Source organism: Galleria mellonella, unplaced genomic scaffold (genome assembly GCF_026898425.1).
Source record: "Galleria mellonella isolate WM207_F2 unplaced genomic scaffold, CSIRO_AGI_GalMel_v1 utg56, whole genome shotgun sequence".
In the NCBI taxonomy this organism is placed as follows: Eukaryota; Metazoa; Arthropoda; class Insecta; order Lepidoptera; family Pyralidae; genus Galleria; species Galleria mellonella.
The window spans coordinates 2,654,125-2,679,138 of NW_026442117.1; the positions used below are offsets into that span (position 1 = coordinate 2,654,125).

Below are 25,014 nucleotides of genomic sequence, written 5' to 3' on the forward strand. Positions count from 1 at the left end.
GTAATGCCATTACATAGTCTACCATGGAAAATATATCTCTGTAGCGTCATTTTAGACTGGAAAAGCATATCACTCTTTAATATAATCCATGATGTCCGATATTATCTCTTTCAATCACACGATATATATTTGCTAGAAGAAAAAATAAAACAGAAATCAAACAAGAAATATTTAAATCATAAACTTAACTGTCAATCTAGTAAAAGATCATTCCCTACATTGCCCATTCGGGGTCGAATCTAGAACCTCGTTTTCATAAAATGACGTATTTAACTACTGCTGCAAGTAGCACATTATTTTACTTTAATCTTAACACAAATTCATATAGGATTCCGATTAAAAAGAAGGTTTAAAATCTATTTAAAATTAGCAAAGATATTCCATAATACGTTATGGAATATCTTTGCTAATTTTCAATAACAGTATAATACTCATATATTATACTGTGTAAAAAATATACTGCCGTTTTAATAACCTCCTTTTTCAATTCGGTTGATTATCCTAAATTAAACAAAATATGAAAGCCGCACCTTAATCAAGGCGATAATACTTTTTGCATTCATTAGGTGTAACATTACATTAATCAATCATCATCGCTTAATTTGGTGCTGAATTTATTTGATTATAAATGATTACTAATATTATAAATGTGAAAGTGAGTTTGTTTGTCACCTTATAATGCCTTAACAGCTTAAACAATTACTGTGAAATTTGATATACTTTTATCCCGGCCAGTATACAAATCTCGGTCACGAGTAAAAACTAGTAATCTATATAAATAAAAATAAATTCTGTCTGTTGGGAAATACCTCAATAGAGAAAGGACAGACAAATTATTTTATTTTAATCTTTGTAATTATAATTTGATTAAGAATTTTAGAGGGAAAAACTTGATATGAATAAAATAACTTAAGATTTTATTACCTCAAAACTAAATTCTTTAATCTAATTAAAATAGTATACAACCAACATAGAAATAAACCTCAAAAGATAATTAAAAAAACATCGCGTAATATAGATGCTTAAAACTGTGAAGAACCTCATCTTTTCTTAAGTGCTAGTGCAACATAATGTCATCAAATTATATCATCTGTGCTAAAAAACATTATTGCGGTCCTATATAATTTACAGATAAGTATTAAGACATTCATTATTATAATAAAAACCTTTTAAGATCTCACGATGAACTCTTTCCATTCCATTTACTTGGAAATTTTTGATTGCAACTTATCGAATAAATTATTCGTGTGGCGTTCCAAATGGCTAAAATAACAGTAATTATTCAATAAATGTTTCAAATGCTTTTACATTAATATACGATACTGCTATTTCGCTTAGTGAATGGGAAATGTCATTAACACAACGCTTTCAGAATGACATTGGAAGGTACCTAACCTTACAACTTTGTGCAATTGTAGGTACACTCAATGAGAAAAGGTCTCTGTAGCTCAAAAAAAACAAAAAAAAATACTTATTTATTAATTTATTTAACTCTGTATTGCACCAAAAATATAAAAATATACAATGACAACTAAACAATTCAAGTGATTGTTTAATTGTCATTGTATATTTTAAATTTGAAAGAAATATAAAAGATAAAAAGAAAAATTACCGACAACCTTTATATTTATATGTGTAATTTAATTATAATTAATTTATAATAAATTTATTATTATAGATTTCCTGGTTACATATACCTAATATACTCTGTATTTATACTATTAGGTGTAGTTATAGTTTAGTATAGTTACTAGCTAGACAAAATATATTTATTAGCAGAAATAAAAAATTACCTATAAAAAAAACAAGATAAGATAGACATCTCAAATATTACGTGTAAATTAAACATTATATTCCCTTGTCTTCTCATTGTAAAAATATGAAAATTTCCAATATCGAAAATATAACAATTTGTAGAAATATATATTGTAATAATAAAAAAGTATTTTGTTATTGTCTGTACACTCAATAGATGTGCTCAATTAAATACAATGTTGCAATACACCATTGAATAGACAAAGAGCCTACTGCATCGAACTTAATATTAAATTATCATACGCTGACGATGATCTACGGGATGCGTCAATCACTTGCTATTTAACTCCGCTGATAACTTCATTATCCGATAACTACGCGAGAAATGATAGTGCATTTATTTCGAAGAGTAATGATAGTATATATTTAGTAATACCAAATGAGATTTTAAAATCGGGAATTATATTAAATACTTATTTTATTTGTGATTAAATTTTCTTAGAAATTGTTATAGAAATATTAAATCAAATACTAATAACAGAATACAAAATTAGGAGTTATGATTGAATAAATAGCAAACAAAGAAGAATATTATAGTAGGACGCAGTTTATTTATCCTTATGGCACAATACCGTACACCCACACCCAAAAATTTATATAAAAATTCATTCCCAAATATAACTTGACAAAGAAGCGAATCCGGAACTTCATTTACATAAAACGACGTGCCTTCTACTGCAGCATCACGAAGGTTACTGAAAAGCTAAATATAATTAATGATTAATTAATTCTCACAAGAACTGAACTTAAAATGGGTAAAATACGACAACGTAACCTTCAAGAAGGTCAAAAAAAGAACATACACTTTTTAAAGGCCGACAGCACACCTGCAATGCTTCTGGTGTAGCGGGTGCTCGTAGGCAGTCACAACAGCAAGTAGTCACATACATAAGGCGAGCCGCATGCTTGTTTGCAACCTGTATTATCCAATTAAAATATTTTTTTCAAAACCTTATTCAAATATAACTATAATTCACTGCCACAAATACATCTAAAATTATAGACGTATCTAGTGGTATTAATGAACATCCCTAAAAACTATCACGGTTAATTCCCGAATAAATCGTCATAATGGGTTAATTCCCTAACACTATCTTCACCTATTATCCCTCTCTGGTAACCCGCTATTGTATATCGATGACGTAGGCGGGGCAATCCATTTTTATCTCTAAAATTAGGCGTCTACTGTTCATAACATATCAATTAATTCCCTTATATTTTTTATCATAGACAATGCACAATAGAGAAAAAAATAACATCTACTTATATCAGAACAATTGAAGTAGGGATATTTAACACGGATAAAGACATATCATTCAATTAATACCTAACTTATAACTTTATAAGGTAACTTCCTTATTCATGTAAAGAAACAAAAAAATAATACAATCATTACAAAGTTACTCAGCATTTACTGTGAACACGCAAGCGAATAATTCAGTTTGCTTATCACGATTTAACTAAGACAAAGGATGCGTAATAAACTAACTTTTTTTTGAAACGGTAACACAGCCCACGCTATCGTATACGCTGGCGGAACACCAATAAGGTGAAGATGAGGTTAAGTCAGAACCAAGACCACAATGGCTTCCAAGGAGAACCGCCTGGAAGTCGATCTAATAGTGTTGTTAGCAATCGAGATAATAGTAGCCTTTATCCAACTTTGTATTTTTATAGACTGGAATAAGTAAGTACTTCGTTGATTTTATTAGTTAATTACCTGAAAAACATATAACCAAAATAATAGACGGTATAATATTTCTTCCCGCTGTTTATAGTTTTTATTTCAATAGAAACGTGAACCAGTTTTTGTCATATTTTGGGTAATGAAAGTAGATACTTTCCGAGAATTTGTGATAGAAAATATTACTACGGTGCACTTTGTTTTTATCATTAATTCTTTATATAAAAAATATTTCAGTGGTTATATATAGATCACGAACCTAATGCTACTATTATGCGTATGTTCGTGAGGATGCATAGATTGCTGGTCACTCTTTCAGGGAAAAAGTACTAAAATATTTTAATAAAATTTAAGATACAAGTTAAGTCCTAACTTAAAACACAGGATACTTCATTTCAGACAAAAAAGGTTAAGTAAGGATTATCTGCTATTCTCATCATCGGTAAAATATAGTATATTAAGGGGAAAGGGATTGTTGGTAATGGGGTGTAACTGACTATTGCTAGCAATACACACTGTCAGGTCGATCTCTACGCGGTTCCCCCTGGAAACCATCGTAGTTAATTCTAGTGGAATTCGTCACGATGGGCTAACGGACCTGCTTTCATTGTCACCTATCATCTCTCACTGGTGCCGCGCCAGCGTATACTGACAGCGCAGGCGGGATTACCATTTCATTATCACCCATTAAAAAAAATAGTATATTTTGTATTTGTGTATTATCTATGTGTTTATGTATATTTTAGTATTTATCATCATCACCATATCAGCTGATAACTGTCCACTGTTGAACATAGGGCTATCCCATAAAGAAGAGTTTTACCTGAAGTTTCCACGTTTAGCAGTATGTATGTATATCAATTAACATTTTCGCATTCGAGCATTCAACATTTCTCTAATGTTTACTGGGAGATAATACTTTTAGTACTAAGACCGCCTTGTACACATGTCCTTTACTAAAGAATAAATAACATAATAAATTAACGGGCGGAATTGCGGGATACACTATTATTATAATATACACATATAGGTAAAGAGGTTTCTTTAGGGTCGGCAACGCACGCGTAATACCTCTTGTATTGCAGGTGTTCATAGGCTACGGTAACCACTTACCACCACACACACACCATCAGGTGGGCTATATGCTTGTTTGCCACCTTAGTGGTATAAAAAAAATAATTCTAAATGGATATGATGTAAAGAACTACGATTACTATGTTGACAAAATAATAATAGTCCACGTCTAAAATGCATTGACCGCTCCACTCTAGATAACGTAATGTCTGGTACACAATACACTATGTGAGATAACTCGGATAAGATTACGGATATGTGTCGAAGATAATTCTATGTGTGATTAGTAACAAATACATTTGAAGAAGACTGTATAAAATCGTATGCACGATACAATGTGTGTACATAAGCCAATAAGGGTCAAGCCCTTAAATAAAAAATAATCTTAAATTAAACTAATGCTCATTCATTTAATTAATTCTGCCTCCAAGCATACTGATAAAAGGCAGTAAAATTATTTAAAATTCAAAACCTTTATGTCAAAAAGTCGACATCGCCTATAAAGCCACTGATTCCTTCGTTTCGTTCTACTGTCTTGGGGTCGAATTCTCCAGTGACAAGATTTAGTAAAGGATTTAATGAATTCTGTGGATCAACGGGTGTTCATTTTACTGATCTGATCGGTTTTCGTAAGTATTTATTAATTTACCAAACTAAATTACCCAAATTATCAAACTAAGTGTCAGGCCTACATGTTATAAGTTTGTTATCTTTACGACTCAGATTGTCAAGTGATTCTTTTATTTTATATTCTACCTTTAAGTGTTATTAAATTTAATTTATGTAATTTTTTTCTTTTATGCATATGGTGTTTATTAATAATTATATGTGCAATGTTTGTAATATACAGGTATATTACTATAGGTATTATTGTATGTAAGAGTCATACCAAAATATCATTGTAATCATTGTTGGCAATCCTAAATAAATAAACAGAAATAAAGTATCATTTCTAGCGTTTATTTTGTTATGGTAGATTATTATTAACGTAGATGACAGGCAATTCATTGTTGTACAAAGAAACACAACAATTTAATTGTAATGAGATTAATAAGTCGTTGTTGTATGCTTAATTGCAACTTATTGATACCCGTTTTGTACAAAAAAAGTCATGCGTTTGTAAATCAGAATCTTCGCATCAAAAAATTCAAACGTTTATTGATATGTAAATTTATAAGAGACGCATAACCCAAGCCACTGAATTTGGGATAAAAATTTTACGCACAAATTCCGTGTGTGACGAAGGCATCCACAAATAAAGAATTCCAGGAATTTCTCATACCGTGCATTAGATAAATATGATTCAGCACAGAGTAATCTCAGAATACTCTTCTATTTACGTTATTACGATTATAATTAATTATAATTAAATAAAGCCTATTTACATTACCCACCTTGTAGCCCAATCTAGTGGAAAGAGAAACGTCATAGAACAAGGCACTGGACCGCGTTATATATTCTATGAAATCAACGCACATTCCTACCAACATTCGCATAACTAATAATGTTACATCGACAACGACGGTATTGTTACTGTAATGGAAATTTTACTATGTAATACGATTTTGCACATTTTAGCCCCCTATTCAAAAAATTGCAAACCTCCCATTTTATTTTCTATTTTAGCTATTGAACTGTTCTGTCTCTTTCTTATATGCTAAATTACGAATTAGAAAAAAAGGGACAAAACAGTGTAATAGTTAAAATAGGTTTGTAGAATGTTTTAGTTTTTATGAATAAGAGGGTTACTCAAATCACAATAAATTTATCGAATGCTGACCACAGCTATTTACTCGTATAGTATTACGAGCCCAAAGACACGAACAGCATCATTGAAGGCTAAGGTGTTACATATTCGTACTTTGTAATTTCACTACCATATCCCACTCTTCAAACCGAAAAACGGCCATGCAAGTATATCTTTGCAATAAAAACACATTGATGGATCTTTTTACAAAAATTGGTGTAGTTTCACGGTCCTGACGATTTTTATACGGTCTCCTTCAGAAGTAGTATATATGTATGTATATTTATATATGTGTATATATATGTATGTGTAAGTATATGTGTATGTTTACAGGGTTTATGTATTTTATGTAATTTATAATGTGTAGTTTGTATTATTCTTTGTGTATACATATCTTATATGTTTATACAATATATGCAGATCGTATGACTGCCTATTTTTATTTTAAAAATAACACAATCTACATGAAAAGGTTTTGCTGGAAGAAATCTCTTATTAGAGATAAGCTCGCCTTTGTACATTATGTTTATAATGAATTGTGATTAACAGTATGTTTTGTGTACAATAAAGAATAAAGAAAGAGAAAGTAGATACTTATTATATTCTTACTTTCGTCACCTACACAAGAAGCTGACTTTTAAAATATCCCAAATAATAAATAAAGACTCTGTTTACCATAATACAATATCTTTGATAATAATTGAGAACAGACTTTAATTATATAGATACGTGCAGCTTCAAAACAGCCGACAAACGTTTAGGGGGTCGGATTAGAGGATTATTACATCGATAATTCCAAGTTAAAATCCTTTACGGTTTGCCGTAGTTTATATATAGCGTGACGTACTATATATGTATATTGCAATATTTTTTTAGCAATTAAATATTTATTTTTAATACTTTTACCCATACATGCTATTAATCTGGGACGCACCTGACGGGAAATTATAAGATAGAGGTAAATAATGCTCGTATCACACGAATAGGCTATTTAATTTTGATGTTGAGATACGTATCTCTGAAAAACATATGCAGAGAGAAATTTTTTCTCCTTTGCTGTACGGATGAGATAACACATTGTCCTTCAGGGGAACAAATGTAACATCTATATAACATATGGAAGGAAATCTCCCCGCATAATAATTCGATGCTGAAAGAACAATTAAAGATGCAAATTATGAAGTTATTATAAAGCATGGTTTAAAACTCTAGAGGAGACACGGAGCCCAGCAATTAAATGCAAAAGCTAAAATGTATCACAAGTCTATCAGGGGAGATTCTATATTAGGAAGTCAGTGGGTGCAAGTAACTCAAGACTATTAAATACGGCAGTCTATAGGGAGGCCTACGTTCAACAGTATATAGATAACAACTGATTTAATAGTGATGACGATGATCACAAATCTAATATTTCCTACATGATTATTATTTCTTTCTTCTAACATACAAATTAAGTTACCATCCCTTCAACATACTGATGTAATTACAATCTATATAAAGATGTTATAAAATAAATTACATACGATACTTTTATTGCGATGAATAAAATACGGCAAATGAGAAATGTAGGCCAGAGCATTATGAATGCACCTGCAAATGCAAATCCCCTTGAGGTCTAGCGAAGAGGTCAAGTAGTCACATATTGTAGTAGAATGTTCTGTTAACGCAACCCAATCACGTCCTGCGCTGTCAAGCTGTATTGTTCTTTATTATAAACGATCGCTTAGACTATTAATAAAAGATTCCATTTTCAAATACGTTCAGTTGTTTATGCGCCAAAACTTTTTTTTATTACCAAACAACGAAATTCGTCGAATTCAATAAATCTTTAAATTCACTATACTTCACTGGTGAATTTTTTAATGCAATTGGATAAAACGAAAAACAAACGACGACAACCTAACTAAATTAACAATACCAGTAAGAGCGTCCTCAGGACGACTTATGCCTCCTCGTCCAGTAATTTTACTGTCTTAACTGAAAATCGAAGTCGGAAATTCACACAATTACTTTTTAAACCACTGAGGTGGTAAACAAGCATACGGCCCACCTGGTGATAAGCAGTTACCATAGCATGCCTGCAATACCAGGAGCATTACGCTCATGTTGCCCATCCTGAAGATACCTCTTTATCCCTTTTTTGAAGAACCCCACGCTATAGTGTCTTGGAATAACCTCGAAAACTTGGTTCGTGATAGCAAAAGCACGAGTGAGACAAAGGTAAAAAATACAGACGACTTTGCAAGCCCTTTAATGGCATATACACATAGAGTATGTAAGTCTATTTCAACAAAATTTATTGAAAAGATAACCATGTTTTGTTGAAATTAATTGTAGAAACATTTAATCGATTAAAATATTTTTTATTTCAACTACTATCAGATTATATCTAATATATAAAATTCTCGTGTCGCGGTGTTTGTTACCAAACCCCTTCGAAACGGCTTTACTAATTTTTATGAAATTTTGTATGCATATTGGGTAGGTCTGAGAATCAGCCAACATCTATTTTTCATACCCCTCAAGGATAAGGATGACCTACCCCTATATTTTTTTTTAAATTTTTTTGACAATTTTTTTTATTTTATTATGATTTAACATTTAAAAATACATACAAATCCAAATTTTCTAGCTTTGACAATCAACCCCTGTTTTTTAACCGCGATTTTTATATGCCACAATAAGGTTGCAAGATGTCAATCGAATATAATAATTGTAGTAGGATAAATTTTCATGTATAGTTCTCGAAATAATGTATATGGTAAAGCAACGTTTGCCGAGTCAGCTAGTATACTAATAGATTAACTGTCTTATAGACCCGACCGGTCAAGTATTCGTTTGTTTACATTGCCATTAAGTTCTATTGAAACGTATTATAGCATATAAAGAATGATTTATTGGGGTAAACCACATACTCAATAAATACCGCAAATTATTGAACGCGTTGTAATTTAGTAGGTCATAATACTGATATTAAAATGTTCATCAAAATTTAATAGGCATGCCTACTCATTACATTTTACTTGTTACTAACATTTATTTATTTAACAAATGTTGTATAACAAATTTAAGATTCTGTTCATCGTCACCTATCAGCCCTCACTGGTGCCCCACCAGTGTATACCGATAGCGCAGGCGAGGTGAATATTCCATTATCGTCCATTAAAAAAACTCACATTATATTCATTATAAGAAGCGTTAATTGCTACACACAGCATGGGCTTATAGTAGTTTTAATACAATATAATATTATATAATCTTATATATGTATAACATATAAAATATACTTTGGATTAACAAAAATATATATAGATACTCTTCTCTATCCAAAGGTGACCTGGAAGAGATACTTGTATATCACTCTTAGCGATAATGCCGCCCATTATTTTCTTAGTGGAATCTTTTCTTATAATTGTTTGTATTTGTAATAATTTTGTAAGTTACAATTGTAATCTTTTGGAGAAAACTATAAAGAATATCTACATATCTAAAGAATATATATGTATATATATAGATATAGGTAACAATTTATTGGCAGTTTAATAACCACACATTGTTTATTAAGTAATTACTAATATGATATAATACTTAATCAAGCATTTTAAGTGGATTTGCTTACTTAAAAACTACTGAAATTGTATAACTATACTGGATTGATGTAAACGTATTATATCGATTGATGGCAATATTACGATACGTCAGTTTCAGTTCAGCGAAATCGATTGCGTACGTGATTGCATGTATGTGCGCACGCGCCGATATGTAAACCAGAATGCGACGAAGGAAGGAAAGTCATGAGGAATTCAACATCATAAACAATGCCATGATAACACCTAATTAAATACGAGTACTTCATTTATTTCATTGTTAATTTTATTTCACTTATTACTCACAAAATTCTTAATTTCTTAAAAAAAACTATAATATAAAATACTAAATATAAATATATCTAAAAGAAAGAAAATACAAATAAAATAAAGATAAATAAATTTAACTTTTTTATTACTTTTGTTTATTTCTTTTTTTTTAATATACATATAAAAAAAACAAATATAACAAATCTGGATATGATATTGCTTAGAATTTTAAGTTGTGTACCTACAACATATTTTTATCTAATATAATTAATTTAAAATTAAATATAAGTTAAGTAAAAACCATCGACAAATTCTAAATTAATATAATTGTATGAATATTCATACAATTGTATTATAAAATGTATGTGTTGATACATTCTAACGAGATAGCTATAATATTTTACATTACTCATACAATGGCATACACAAAAACACTAATCTTTCAATTCCGATTATTTCAACATGAAATGGCGCACGTGCATTATCATGACAAAAAATCTTTTCTATATTTGCATAAATAAACACTGAATACATAGCATGCGACCGGCGCCAGTGCATTTTTTTTGTCATCGTCACAGTTGCATGTCCATTCTAAAACGTTATCCATCCTTCACAAATAACATTTTAATGTTCCAAAAACGGATCCGATGTCACGGTTGGCGCCGTCTTACTTAGTTGCTTTCGTTTAAATATTGTTCAAACTTATCACAGGCGTAGACAAAATATTTATCTTTTTTTAATGTTTTTGAAGTACCTACTTTTTTTTTAAACAAACGCCAAGAAAGATAATAACAACTTTTGATTCCACTACGCGAACGCGTTATGATTGTTTTTTTTTTTTTGTTATACCTAAATATTTTATAATATATTTATATAATTCGAGTTCAAGTTTTTTCGCAAAAATTATATTTTTTTTTAAGGGGTAAATATAGTATGGTAATATACATAGCGTATCGATATACGCTAGCAGGATACCAGTGAGAGATGATAAGTGAAGACAAAAGCAGATCAGTTGACCTATAATGACGAATTTGACACGAACTTACCACTATGGTTTCCAGATGGAACCACGTGGAGCTCGACATGATATTGCCATTGTTAGTAAAGAGGCTGGTAGACTCCTTTATCTTACAACCAATTCAATTAAAAAGAATAGAAATTAGCAATACGACTACATTATAAAATAATATTCATAAAATATTTACACATATACTTAACGTAATAAAAGTAACATATTTAAAATATTCTATGATTTAAGACTTCAAAAGTAAAATATTTTAAATTAATTAAATCTTTACTTTTAAAACATGTGTACCTTATTATATTCGGAGTATGGCAAAGCACACTTAAGCATAATGTATCAAAAGAAATGGAAAGTGTTTTGAATAACATAAACAATGGATAGGTAACTATAAAATACAATATATTGGTATGTAAACTAAGTACGCGTTTAATCTTGGCAGGTTAAGGTTGGGTGCTCACAAACAAAAGTGTTTATATCTACTATATATATATTATGCAGATGATTTCTAATATTTCACAGATATGGTTGACGTACAATAAAAGTGTTTGTAAAATGTGCTGGTTCTTGTTGTATATAGGTATTATTTATTAATTTTATAATTTTTATTTAACAATTTCAATTGTTTATAAATTTTCTTTTTTATAAAAAAACTACAATTGTTAATATATGTAAAAAAGTTAATTTTGAACAAAAAGGATGGAAATTATAGTTTTTTTTTTTTTATTAAAAAAAAACAGTTCGTGTTCGTTCAATTCATATTCCAAAGACCTTGACGATTGTTTATGGCGACTTATGAGGGGTAAAAATTCAATTTGTATTTATTCCTCCTTATATACTAAATTAATATAAAATGCAATCAATGGATTTAATTGCTAGAATAATAATATATTTTGTAACAATAACAATAATGATGGTGATAAAGCAAATGATTGATTTTTTATACAATTTATGGAATGCTTTTAATAAAATTTAACCAATAGGAATTTAAATATTTTATTAAATTTGATAAGAAATAAAATTAATTATAAGAAGTATAAATTCAATATACTTTTCATTTTTGGTCTATCGATGGCAGAACAGATACTACTTACTACTATTTTATAATTTTATTATAATTCGTAAATGGCTTAGGTTTTTTTTTTGTTAAATATAAAAAAAACTTTTCTCTACGAATGTGCTAATGTCGTTTAGTAAATCTATACTAATACAACTTTTACGATCGACCACTTTTGTTTTAACGTACGTCTGTCCCTTAACTAAGATGTATTAAACTTTATGGCCTCACTTTTATTGCTAAACAACGCCGTAACCAAAATATATTGCTGTGTTAAAACTATAAAAGACTTTAATCTTAAGAACTATTTGATTATTGGCCGTATTTAATAATAGTCTTTAAAATAAATATTTTTGTAAGAACAGTGTAAATTTACTATTTGTAGGTGTGTAACTATATACCTACATAGACTTACACATCAAACAGATATTGTCAAGGTTGATTGAAACAGACGTACCAGCTGTTTAGATTGACGTATACAAAAGATTATACGATAAATAAATAAGTGATAATGATAAAATTTATATATTTAAATTTGCACTGTTCTGCTGTGTCCACGGCGAAGTAATTTATATGATGAGTGGTGGGGTCCGCCTGAAATTATCGAAAATAAAATTTAGGGATCTACCAAGAAATGAAATTTTCTTCTGAAAGAAATTTCTTCTGAAGAAAATGTTCTTACCGAAATCGACACAATAAATTCGTTCGTTATAAATCCTACCATAACAGTTTTAACGAACGATATTTCAATTTTTTTTATTATTTTTGAAAGATATGTATTATGTAATTTTAACATGAAATTGTTTCGTTTGGCCCCGAAATTTCGGAAAATATTTCATGGTAAGCTACAGGGTTTTTAGGTACGGATAACCTGTTTGAATGTTTCAAATTACTTTTTAAATTGTTTAAGGAGACATTTAAACATTTTTTTTTAAATATTATTTGTACTATTAAAAATGTGTAAATGATTTTGTTTATTACCTCTTGTCGTTGTAACAGGTAATCATGAAATTTGGCATACACTTAGTATTTGGAACGGGAAACAAGTAACTTAGTATCTCGGCTAAACAAATCCCGGTTGCACGAACAGAGTCACGGACACGAACTAATAATTAATAATTTTAAAAGTATTAATCTATAATTCAATGTGATGACAAAGTAACAATGTAATATGTCAACACTACATAATACACAGAAACACCACGCAACAGAAGGGAAACGAGAAATAAATTCATATACCATGACGATTAACCAACCAATTTCCGATATTTATTTCATTAATATGATACTTAATAGTCGAGTATGAATAGCGGTGTCCCTCTTTAAACATCACAAAAGCCTAACGCAGCTTATCTGTCTGCCAAGCGTGGCAATTACTGGCAAAACCTCCCTTATGAGGAAGGCCTATGTTCTGCAGTGAACAGCCAACAGCTGAAATGATGCTAATGATTTAATAATCCCAATGCTGTCTATACAAAATATCAATTTAAATGAAGAACTGAATAAAAACTATTGAACTAGTTTCGTTAAACCTCGCCTTCCGCATGTCTTAAAAAATAAAGCATTTCAGTTTTTACCGACACAAAAAATATGACTAAGTAAATGTTTGTATTAGTTTTTTATATACACAATAGAACAGTTACCAAGGAAGGTCAAGCGAACCTTCCTGGTTGGGCACTGGGCAACTGAAAATAATGGAAATAGGTAGACGGATCACGCTGCATCACATGATTTGCTCGAACGACGTATACTAATTTTAAATAGGGGACAAGCGTGACAGATATATTATGTATGTATGTAATTTTGACTTTGCATTATATCTATATTGCAGATATATTTATCTTTAAAGCAGATAAATATATCTATACTATATTTTCTATGTCAAAAATATGTATTACTCATATCTCAATGACTTTAATCAGCTAAAATAATCAATTGAAATTCACCAGAGGGAGAATTTGTACAAAAGTCGATTGCTTGGGTACCTCTGTCCCATTTGTGTTTCTACCGTGAAGCAGTTGTACTTGCATGGTTGTGTTTCAGTTTGAAGGGTGGGATATGGCGTAAATTTACAAGGTACAGAGGAATAACACCTGAGTCCTCAGGAATGGCAGGCAACGCATGGGGGGTATGATGGGCGAAGCGGTATGTGTGTGTACTGTTATGTCCATGGTACTGCTCATGTCTATAGGCGACGGTTACCACTTTCCATCAGGTGGGCCGTCAGCTTGTTTGCCATTCTAAATCGTATAAAAAAAAATCAACTGTTTTTCCAGATATTAATTTTAAAATTGACAGATTTAAATTCCAATGCTTATATTTGACTACCGTAACAAATTGTCGAGACAAATTGAATGGAAATTTTACTATATAAATAACAATCAAAAATAAATAGAAAGCTGTACTATCAACACTATTAAAATTTAGAAGTACCAAAAAAATAGTAAAAAAAATAGTAAATAAATGAAACACGGCAAAATTAATATGGAAGTAAAAAGGGAATCGATTCTGAGGCACTATTACACTAAATCTTTAAAATCAATATTTCAATTCTATATTTTTATGTATAAACTAAATTTGTGATAAATATATTTTTATTTAGTCTATGATAGTCTATGAGACAGTAATTTAGCAAAACTATCAAATAAAAATAGTAGGTTTTTTTAATGGGTAAAAATGGCATTGTAATCCCGCCTGCGCTTTCGATATATACTGACGGAGTACTAGTGAGAGGTGAGAATGAAAAGGCAGGTCAGTTAGCCCATCGTGACGAATTTAACGGTAAATTAGTCACGATAGTTTCCAGGGGGAACTGCGTAGTGGTCGACCTGATAGGATATATTAATAGCAATGGGGACTAACCTCCCCATTACTAACAATCCCCTTCCTCCCAAAATAGTAGGTTATATACATAGGTTTAGGAAAATGGCGACTCAGAACCGTCTCGATTATCTATGGCAAATATTATCAAAATTGGTTTTGATTTGAATCTTGCAAATATTATAAGTATAAAAATTAGTAAAGCTATTTATATGTTTGTATGTTTGTTAGTCACGCTGAAAAGAGTGAACCGATTTGAAAAGAAATTGGTACATGGATATAATTTACCAGTACCAACTTAACATATAAAATACTGTATAACTGACACAATATAAAACAATAATCAATACGTATTGCTATTTGAGATCGCTTAAATTTTATTAAATTATTAAATTTAGTCTATAAACAAAGACCTTGCTGTCACTTTCGAAATATGAACAAAAAAACATAAGAAATCACTTTCTGTAGTTTAAAAGGAAACTAGCAAGAAAGTGTATGATGAAGAGAAAGAGTCGTCGATGCGCAAGCGCCATAATTAAGACTAGATGCGCTAAATATAGTAACGCAGCTAATGTAAAAGCGTCAGGTGCACTTATAGTGATGTGACAATTAAAATTGTAGGCGCATTTCAAAATAACTAGTTATAGGTAAATAAATAGGTAAATACCACTAGATATAAATATTACACAGCGTCACCTAGTCCCAAACTAAGACAACAGTATGTCTATCATGACACTTACATGCCTACTTAAATACTTTTTTTTAAATACCTATATACATACTATAATATATAAAATATAGAGCCAATAAAAACAGAAATATTTATGAATACAAATGTTTTTATTGTGCAGAGGTCAAACCTACGACCATCGATATGTAAGGCAACCATCATGTGATCGTATAAATATTATTTATTATTAAATAAAGTTACCTACCTACATGCAAATAGTTTACAATAAGGTGCCTATAAATACCTATTATATAGATATACAACCTTTCTTTCCCGTGGGTCCCGTAAAAGACAACTAAGCTAAGCTCAATGGTCGAGGAATTGGTAGCAGCGTCCCTCTGAAAACATCACTAAAGCCAACAAAAATATTCAGCACAAAACACAGAATAAAGAAGTAGTCAAAATTATCGACAGAGTACTTAAACAAAAATAATAAAAAAAAAACAATATTTGCTACAAGTCAAACTTCTAAAAAATAGCAAGTGCAATCCATTGTAGTACAACTAGCGACATCTGACGTACAATGGCAATAACATACTGCATACGCTTTATGGTGCCCTCTAACGTCTAATAGGAAAGTTAACAATCAAGTAGAAATTCTTTCTTTATAAAATTTCTTCATTGTTGATTGTATGGACATAAAAAATAGTTATCCACAAAGAAACTAATTTTATAAATCAAACTATCTGTACTGGATTTAACAGGCCACAGGCCAATTATAATTGTAACAGACAATATTAATTGCACAAAATTAATATACAATAAAAGTAAAAGAAAATTGTCTCCGTAAATTATAATTTGTTCTAAATACCTATTCTCGATTTGATTAAACATTTAATACATAGCAAAACATATTATTTCCTGGGAAAACTGGAAACAAAGTAAAATAATAGAGCTACTAATTCGTTTTATAAATTTTTACTGTTTTCATAAACCTTTTTTATAATAATTTATAATTTGAATATGTTTTAATAGGTTGCATATAAAAATTTCTATATATTTTATTACTATAATAAGTGATTACTTATTTCGGTATCACTTTTACGAGCTGCGGTGTCCGAGTGGTTAAGGAGATGGACTTGAAATCCATTGGGTTCTACCCGCACAGGTTCGAATCCTGTCCGCAGCGATTTCTTTTTGTAAAATATTTCACCATATTAAAATATTTTTTGTATATTATAAAATGGCAAATGTACAATACAAATGAAAAATTGAGTAAAAAAATTTCTTAGAAAAAAAATTTATTCATATTAAAATTTCCCAAAGAGCGTTGACGTCAGGCAGACGACTGGTCGTAAAATTAAAAGCCAAATGTTTTTGTAATATGGATAAAACCATATTACGCCGACCCCAAATAATAATTGGAATAAGGATAGGAAAATGATGATGATTCATATTAAAATTATAATTACTATTTATTTGCTCTTCTATTGCAGTTGTTTTATTTAATGTTTTTGTATAGTAATATTTTATGTATTTATTTATGTATGTATTTATTGTATGTATATATTTATTTATTTAATATATGTATGTTTATATTATATTAATTTATCAAATATTGCTTTATTTTTTTCTCTATTCAAAAATGCATCGCCTACGTATTTCTCGATTTGCCCAATAAATGACTGATAGAGAACACCGTCCGGTGTTAAGTCCGCCAAATGTACATAAAATTTTACTGTGCATTAAAGTTTAAATAAATAAAGAAATAATACTTTGAAAAAATTATACATATTACCTATTTAAAAAGTATATCTATGTATTAATAAATATATACGTTAAAAAAAATGTGATGGTTACTACAGGATAACCAAAAATTCCTTCGAACCGGAGTTGAACCAGTGACCTATGGATAACTCGATTTTATAGCCTACAGTCCACCGCTCTACCAACTGAGCTATCGAAGGGATGTGAGCGATTCCGAAATTTTGTATAACATGATATACAATAGACGTTATAATATTTTAATACTTTTGAAATTATTTAATATCTAATTAAACCTTTAAATTTTACATTTAATATCTTTAAATTTCCATTTTATTAAAAATCAATATAATTCTGTTTATTTTATTCTTCTAATAACGAAGTAGTAATGATATATCACCACTACTATTCATCCCTAGGATAAGTCATAAAAGTGAAGAAATGCACGAAACTCAATAGATGCGTGCGCGTACCTACCTACACCACTACAAAAAAACTATATATATATATATATATATATATATATATATATATATATATATATATATATATATATATATCTTTTCATATAAAAAAAGAATTTAAGAGGTAACAAATAACTAATTGAAATATAATAATAATAATAAAATACGGTAGGTCTATATTTACTCATTCTAAAGTCTATATCAATATTGATTATAACATATACATTGTAATCAGTTTCTAATATGAAGATTAAGAATTTTTTATTAAACGCTTTAGAATCTACTTCCAGCTGCAGTATTTCCAAACCGATACGACATCACAACCTTCAAGAAAAGAGCATATTCCTTTTTAAAAGGGCGGCTGCACACATGCAATACATCTGATGTTGTGGGTGCTCAAAGGCAGCGGTAGTGACTTAGCATCAGGCGAGCTGTATACCTTTTTGCCTCCTGTGTTATATAAAAAAAAATTAGGGCAAGCCAGTTTAAAACAGAAGATGCCAATTTGAAATACCGATAGTAAAAAATCAATTACATTTACTTTTTCTTCTTTGATTTACCTATGAAACTAATATTTAGTCTTCATTTGCCTCATGTATGAATTGTATGTATACACAGCCAATGAAAATCCTATATTTCCACTCGGTTTGCAATTTTCATGTTATCGCCTACTAAATAAATGTAAGCAACGAATGCCTCTAACCATAATTTGCAATTCAATCTGTACAGGGATGGATGTGTGTGGACCCATTAACTTAGCATATTAGGTAGATAAACCATTTGTTTGCTACGAAACACAATTTCATAAATAAAAAGAAAGCCATACATAGCTGAAGTCGGTTCAAAAATAGGAACTGTAATTGTGATAAAATGACATTACAAAATACTCTATTGATTGCAAGAAATATTATTAAAATCGAATCAGGAATTAATTATATTATAAATAGCACGTAACCTACACCCCAAAAATATTACCTTTCTATAATGTACTGATATATAAGAATGGAGTTACACAGCAAATATAAAATTCGTCACACGAAATTATTCACATCCGCTATTATCTGCCTATTTTGGTAGATCTATTTCTAGGGCCCTGATTCTGCGCAGCAACAAGAGTTGGAGTGGTTCAAGAGCGCTGACCGCATATGCAAACAATACAACCAAAATATCTGAAATGCAAGACCTAAGATAGTATAGGATTGGCGATTTTATAGATAAACAATTCTAATTTAATAAAAATTATTAAAGAATCGAAGTTTAAGAGAAAAGAAGAACAAGTATCTAAATATAAAGACACGCACATCCCACGAGATAAAAATGAGTACTGCCAATTGTCTTCTAGCTGTTCTTTTTTTTTTTTGTGGAAACACATTCCGGAAGACAAGTGGCCCAACAATGAACTCAGCTAAATAAAAGATAGCATTTAGAATGCAAATCAGTCTACATTTGCATAAAGTGTGAATATTATGAATTATGATATTTACTTAGGTTATTTAATACGTAACTAATTTTAAATAGATTATTAAGTAATACGTATGTAAAATCGTCTCTTTCTTACTGAAAGTTTTCACTTAACCTATAACTGTCATCTGTTTAAAAATGTATTATTCTTATCACCATCTCATTTTGTTCTGTTGGACCACTCACATAACCCGATTATTCCTTGCCAAACTATTTCCACATGAGCAAGCCTCCATTTCAACAGATTGACGTCATCAGAAGAGTACAGCCGCTGGAGCCTTCGGTATTGTCAAACATATATTTAATTACCATCGTGTGCAGTGCGGCACACGCAACCTACCCCCTAAAATGATCTAGGGAGTCTATTGTGTTTAAAAGAATTTGAACTTTCACCCTCTAAATTCAAGACAGATTATACACTGAAGCACGTAGATTAGTTAAGTCGTTCCTGAATGCAAGCTTCAGGGCGAGTTTCGGCCAATCCTGCTTTTAAGTACGCCTGCGCAAAAAACGCTTAGCAAGCATTCAGTCAAAGAAAGGCGGCGCGCCGGCTTGCGCGCTCGCCCGCCGTCCGGCCCCGAGCCCTATGCCGTCGCGGTTCACCCTCATCATCAATAAAACGATCACCGCAAAACCGCGAATCCATTGTGTGTCGTATTAAAAAGTCAATTGAGTCCAGTTACCTTCGTCGTGTGTGAAATGTAGCTGCCGTAGTGTCTTCCTTAAGTTATACATCGCGGTTGACATTAAAGAGTGCAGTTGTTTTGATGAGGTGAGTCAGGTCACAGTCAGCAGAAGGTCGAAGATTGCCCTTGGATAATGTCACGTCGGACAGAGCACACACGGATTTGAAAATGTTCGCGTGACAATAAGTACAGCACGCTAGAATCATTCAGAAAATTGCTGCCTCATGTTCACAAATCATTACTCGGAACAATTACCATTTAAATTAATAGTTTTTTTTTTTGGAACGGTATAAGTGGTTAACGTAAAAAAGTGAATATTACTAAAATCGTCATCAGATCATTATCAAAATGTTGTTTAGGATTTCATAGTATAAAGTGAATATGTCCATTCGGTAAATTAATCAAGATCATTTCGACTGATAATTACAAATTGTGTATTTGTTTAACTTTCGTCCTTTTTTTACTTAATAAAAATAAATACTGTATAAAGGTCGCTTGCATGGTCACCTCTGTCCACTCATATTTCTGCCACCAATCATTTGCCAATATACTCGCATGGTTCTGTTTTTTAATGAATAACAATCACTAGCTGCATTACTGTACACTGGCAGAGTATCAGTTAAAGATAATACGAATAGATAAGAATGAAAGCTGGTCAGTTGACTCATTGTGATAATTTCAACAAGAATTAAATCCGGAGAAACCTTATGGGGATTGGCTTTAAAGGGTATATGGAAGCGCTGGTCATCGTTATGATTTAGTATAAAGGGATTAAAGAAAGTAAAATTACAGGGTACAGAGGTATACTTACATAATACTTTGGTTCCAAATGTATATACTGTTAGAAATACAGCAGCAAATAAAAACAGCAGCGCATAAAATGTACATACAATGATGGTCACAGTATATTGTTTTATTCCGAAATCTTTGATCGTTATATTCATGGTAGCGTTTGTGTTTGTATATTATTGACAATAAATGCCTGGCAACAGAAAACAAAGTTATTGGGACTCACTTTCAAAATAATGTTCATTAAAAGTTTTTAAAAATTTATAACAATTGGGAATCATTAAAGAAATAAATTAAAAGTAACACTGACTGTAGTACTCTCACTTTAGCTTCACCATAAATATTCTTATAATAACAAGGCTTGGTAGACCGACATGCTACCTATTTGGTCAAATAATGTCGTAGTATTAAATATTTATTTATTTATTTCCTAAATAAACAGAGTGGGAGGAAAGGGATTGTTAGTAATGGAGACTGAGAATCCCATTGCTAGCAATATACCCAACCAGGTCGACCTCCTCGCGGTTCCCCCTGGAAACTATCATGGTTAATTCCTGATGAATTCATCATGATGGGCTTTTTTTTACAACACAGGGGCAAACGAGCATGCGGCTCACCTGATGGTAAGTGACTACCGCCGCCCATGGTCACCCACAACACCTACGGCATTGCAGGTGTGCTGCCGGCCTTTTAAAAAGGAATATGCTCTTTTCTTGAAGGTTATGTTGTCGTATCGGTCCGGAAATACTGCAGCTGGAAGTTGATTCCAAAGAATGGTTGTGCGTGGGAGAAAGTGCCTTGAAAAACGCACGGTGGAGGACCGCCACTCGTCCAGATGGTTGGGATGAAATTTTAGTTTATGGCGGGTTGTACGATGGTGAAAATCTGCAGCAGGTATCAATCCGAACAATTCTTCAGAGCACTCCCCATGATAAATTCGGTAGAAGATGCACAGAGATGCAACATCTCTACGCAGTTTCAGTGGGTCGAGCCGGACAGTAAGACGCCGATCGTCAACAATTCGAGCTGTCCGACTTTGAATGCGGTCTAACGGAAGGAGTTGGTACTGTGGCGCTCCTGCCCACAGGTGAGAACAGTATTCTAACTGCTAACTGGCCTGTTGTCATTCTCGTCTATCACCCTTCACTGGTGCTCCGCCAGCGTATCCCGTTAACGCAGGCGAGGTTACCATACCATTTTCACCCATAAAAAAAAAAACAGAGTTGAACTTAGTCAAGTTTTTAGCCAGTCCAGTTTCAATTCTTTTCGGCTGAAACTACTCGCTGAATTCCCGTGACAAAAAATTACCCAAATGAATAAATTATTTTGACCTTGTTTCTAAACCAAGGTTTACAGCGATAATTTGGTTATTTTTACATGACATGGAGTAATTGTCAGGCGGATGTGTATTTGATTCAAGCACATCTGATTAAAATAGCAATTATAGGGCGCTATAATTATAAATAATACCTTAGAAACCATGATGTACACTGTAACACTCATGACACCGTTTATGTATCACCAATTCATAAGCATACGGCCCAACTGATGGTAAGCGGTTACCGTAGCCTATGAACGCCTGCAATACCAGGGGTATTACGCGCGCGTTGCCAATCCTGAAGAAACCTCTTTACCTTCCTTTTGAAGAACCCGATACTGTAGTCTCTTGAAAAAACCTCAGCAGGGAGCTGTTCGTAGGAGAAAACATTTTTGAAACCGCCTTGTACGCGACCATTTAGACTGTAGGATATGAGGATGAACTCTCCGTCGATGGCGAGCCGAACAATGGTTGGACTACCTTAGTTTCAGGAATGGCAATGAATAAACAGTTTGTATTTTCTTTTTGTATGAATGAAGATAGAATTGTGCACCTACCTATGCTACGATGATATGTAATAGCGGGGTACCAGTAAAGGATAAATAATGAAGGCAGGTCAATTAACCCGTTCGTGGTAAATTTACTGCATATTAACCATGATGTTTTCCAGGGGACCGTGTCGAGGTCCACCTGATAGATTATATTGCTAGCAATGGAGCATCTTACCATTGTTATCTAATAATTTTAATGCTATATTCCACCTTTCAAACTGAAACCATAAGCATAAGAACTTATACTTTCGTGGCAAATGGCTATGTGCAGTTTTCTTCTAGTTTAAAAATATTGTACAAAACTAGTGTCCTATTAAAGTATCAATATCTACGAGCCTTACCTTGAAAGCATATTCGTAAAAATGTATATACATATCGTTCGAGTTATAAAATTTATTCATCCTTTTACTTGAATAATGTTCTTTCTCCCCTATGAAATTCATAGATTTATTCTAGCAATCGGTTGAATAAATTTTATATCTCGAACGTGAGAGGGAGACTTTGTACAAAAGTCGATTGCTTGGGTACCTCTGTCCCTTTCGTGTTTCTACCGTGAAGCAGTTGTGTTTGCATGGCTGTGTTTCGGTTTGAAGGGTGGGATATGGCGTGAATTTACAGGGTACAGAGAAATAACATCTGAGTCCTCAGGAATGGCGACGCATGGGGGATATCATGGGCGAAACAGTATACTCTGTTATGTCCATGGTACTGCTCATGTCTATAGGCGACGGTTACCACTTTCCATCAGGTGGGCCGTCAGCTTGTTTGCCATTCTAAGTTGTATAAAAAAAAGTAATACACATAATTTTTCAAGAATCCTCATTTAAGATAAAATTTACAACTTCCAAAAACAGTAGTCGCTTATTAAAAAATTACGCTATGGTGAGCAATGATAATATTAAACTACGTCACTCTTATTTTTGAGTTCCGTTTTCCTTTGACCTAATTTTGTTAACGAAAGAACATTTAAAGTAGGCTCGAGTGTTTGATTATATTTGTCAAGATATAAGAGTTCCATCCAACTTAGGAAACCATACAAATTGTGTCTTTATTTAGCATATTAAAAATTGTAAGAAACTACAGTCTACCTTGTTTCTATTGCTGTATTTTGGTATTTATTATTAGAAAGTTTTCTTTATTCTACCTATATTCTGCACGATTATAAGACAGTTTGGTATTGTTTTTCTACTTTGCTAGATTTTGCGCATTAAAGTAACGGGTGCAAACAATGATTATCACTCGTATCAGATAGATATCATGGACAACATCTAATCAGCCATTATAAACAATATAAATTAAGGAGCCATTAAAATTGGTTCAGCCGTTTTTAACACAACAACGTCGAAAACACAACTTTGACTGCGTGGATACCGTTTATTATAGTAATTCATCTGGGTCGTTATTACTTCACTGGCAGCTGCCCATTTTATTCGCGTGACGGTGATTTTCATATACGGCCAGCCAGTAAATCTAACCATCGTATTTACAATGTGAGTTTCCCTTAATGACGACAGTTTTAAATGTCAAATATCGCAATGTAACGCTTGACATTTTGTGGTCCCACACAAAACCGTATTAAAAGGGTGGAGTTTGAGAAATAATATTTTATGATGGAATACTTCCATAATTGAATTTTCAATGTGCTCTTATCAAGTTATGAGATGCATATAGCGTACGTATTAGCTGATTGATGATCGTGAATTATGACTTGCCCTGATATATACACTGTTCAATTATTTTCATCGTCACGCGATTTTTCATCTAAGGAATAAAATTTATCTGCACAAGTGGCCCCACTACTTAGTCCTATTGTTATTATTTTTGCTGAAAAAAGCCTTCTCTATACGGGGAGTTTTAACAGTATTTGCCACGCTTGGCAGGCGGGTTGGCAACCTCAGTTTGGCTTTTAGAGATATTTTAGGAGGGACGCTGCTGTGCCTCTACCATTAAGTTCCTCTAGTCGCCTCTTACGACACTCACAGGAAAAGAAAGTGTGGCCTATTCTATGTTTCTGGCCACACGACCAATCCTTAATTTTATAAGCAAAAGTTGATAAAACGGATTTGACAATCCCATTTATACTTCATACCGCTTAAAATCAAGATGTGTCAATGATGGTAAGTTTTCAATCGATTTCCAAAACGAGAAAAAGTTGATTCTCAAATCTACTATAAATTTTTGTATATTTAAAATTTGGCGGCACTTTTGCATGACCATTTCTATTTGCAATCTATAA

At 31.7% G+C, this 25,014-nt stretch overlaps 1 protein-coding gene and 2 non-coding genes across 6 annotated transcripts in view; 2 read left to right on the forward strand and 1 right to left on the reverse strand.

The window, feature by feature from the left end:
- The window catches only part of LOC113516175 (protein split ends), a 133,806-nt gene that overhangs the window by 39,605 nt on the left and 69,187 nt on the right, over positions 1 to 25,014 (forward strand). The window contains exon 1 of one of the 4 annotated variants that reach the window (XM_052899097.1): positions 19,950 to 20,206. The exons of 2 other annotated variants lie outside the window; for them this stretch is intronic. The gene's annotated coding sequence lies outside the window, so the exon portion shown is untranslated. Of the gene's footprint in view, positions 1 to 19,949; positions 20,207 to 21,922; positions 21,997 to 25,014 lie in introns of those variants that run through there. One more of the 4 variants, XM_052899098.1, reaches the window with a different exon arrangement.
- Trnas-uga (transfer RNA serine (anticodon UGA)) lies at positions 16,853 to 16,934 on the forward strand. Its single transcript has one exon. It is a non-coding gene; the product is annotated as a tRNA-Ser (tRNA).
- Trnay-gua (transfer RNA tyrosine (anticodon GUA)) lies at positions 17,624 to 17,712 on the reverse strand. The gene is given in 2 exon segments: positions 17,624 to 17,659; positions 17,676 to 17,712. It is a non-coding gene; the product is annotated as a tRNA-Tyr (tRNA).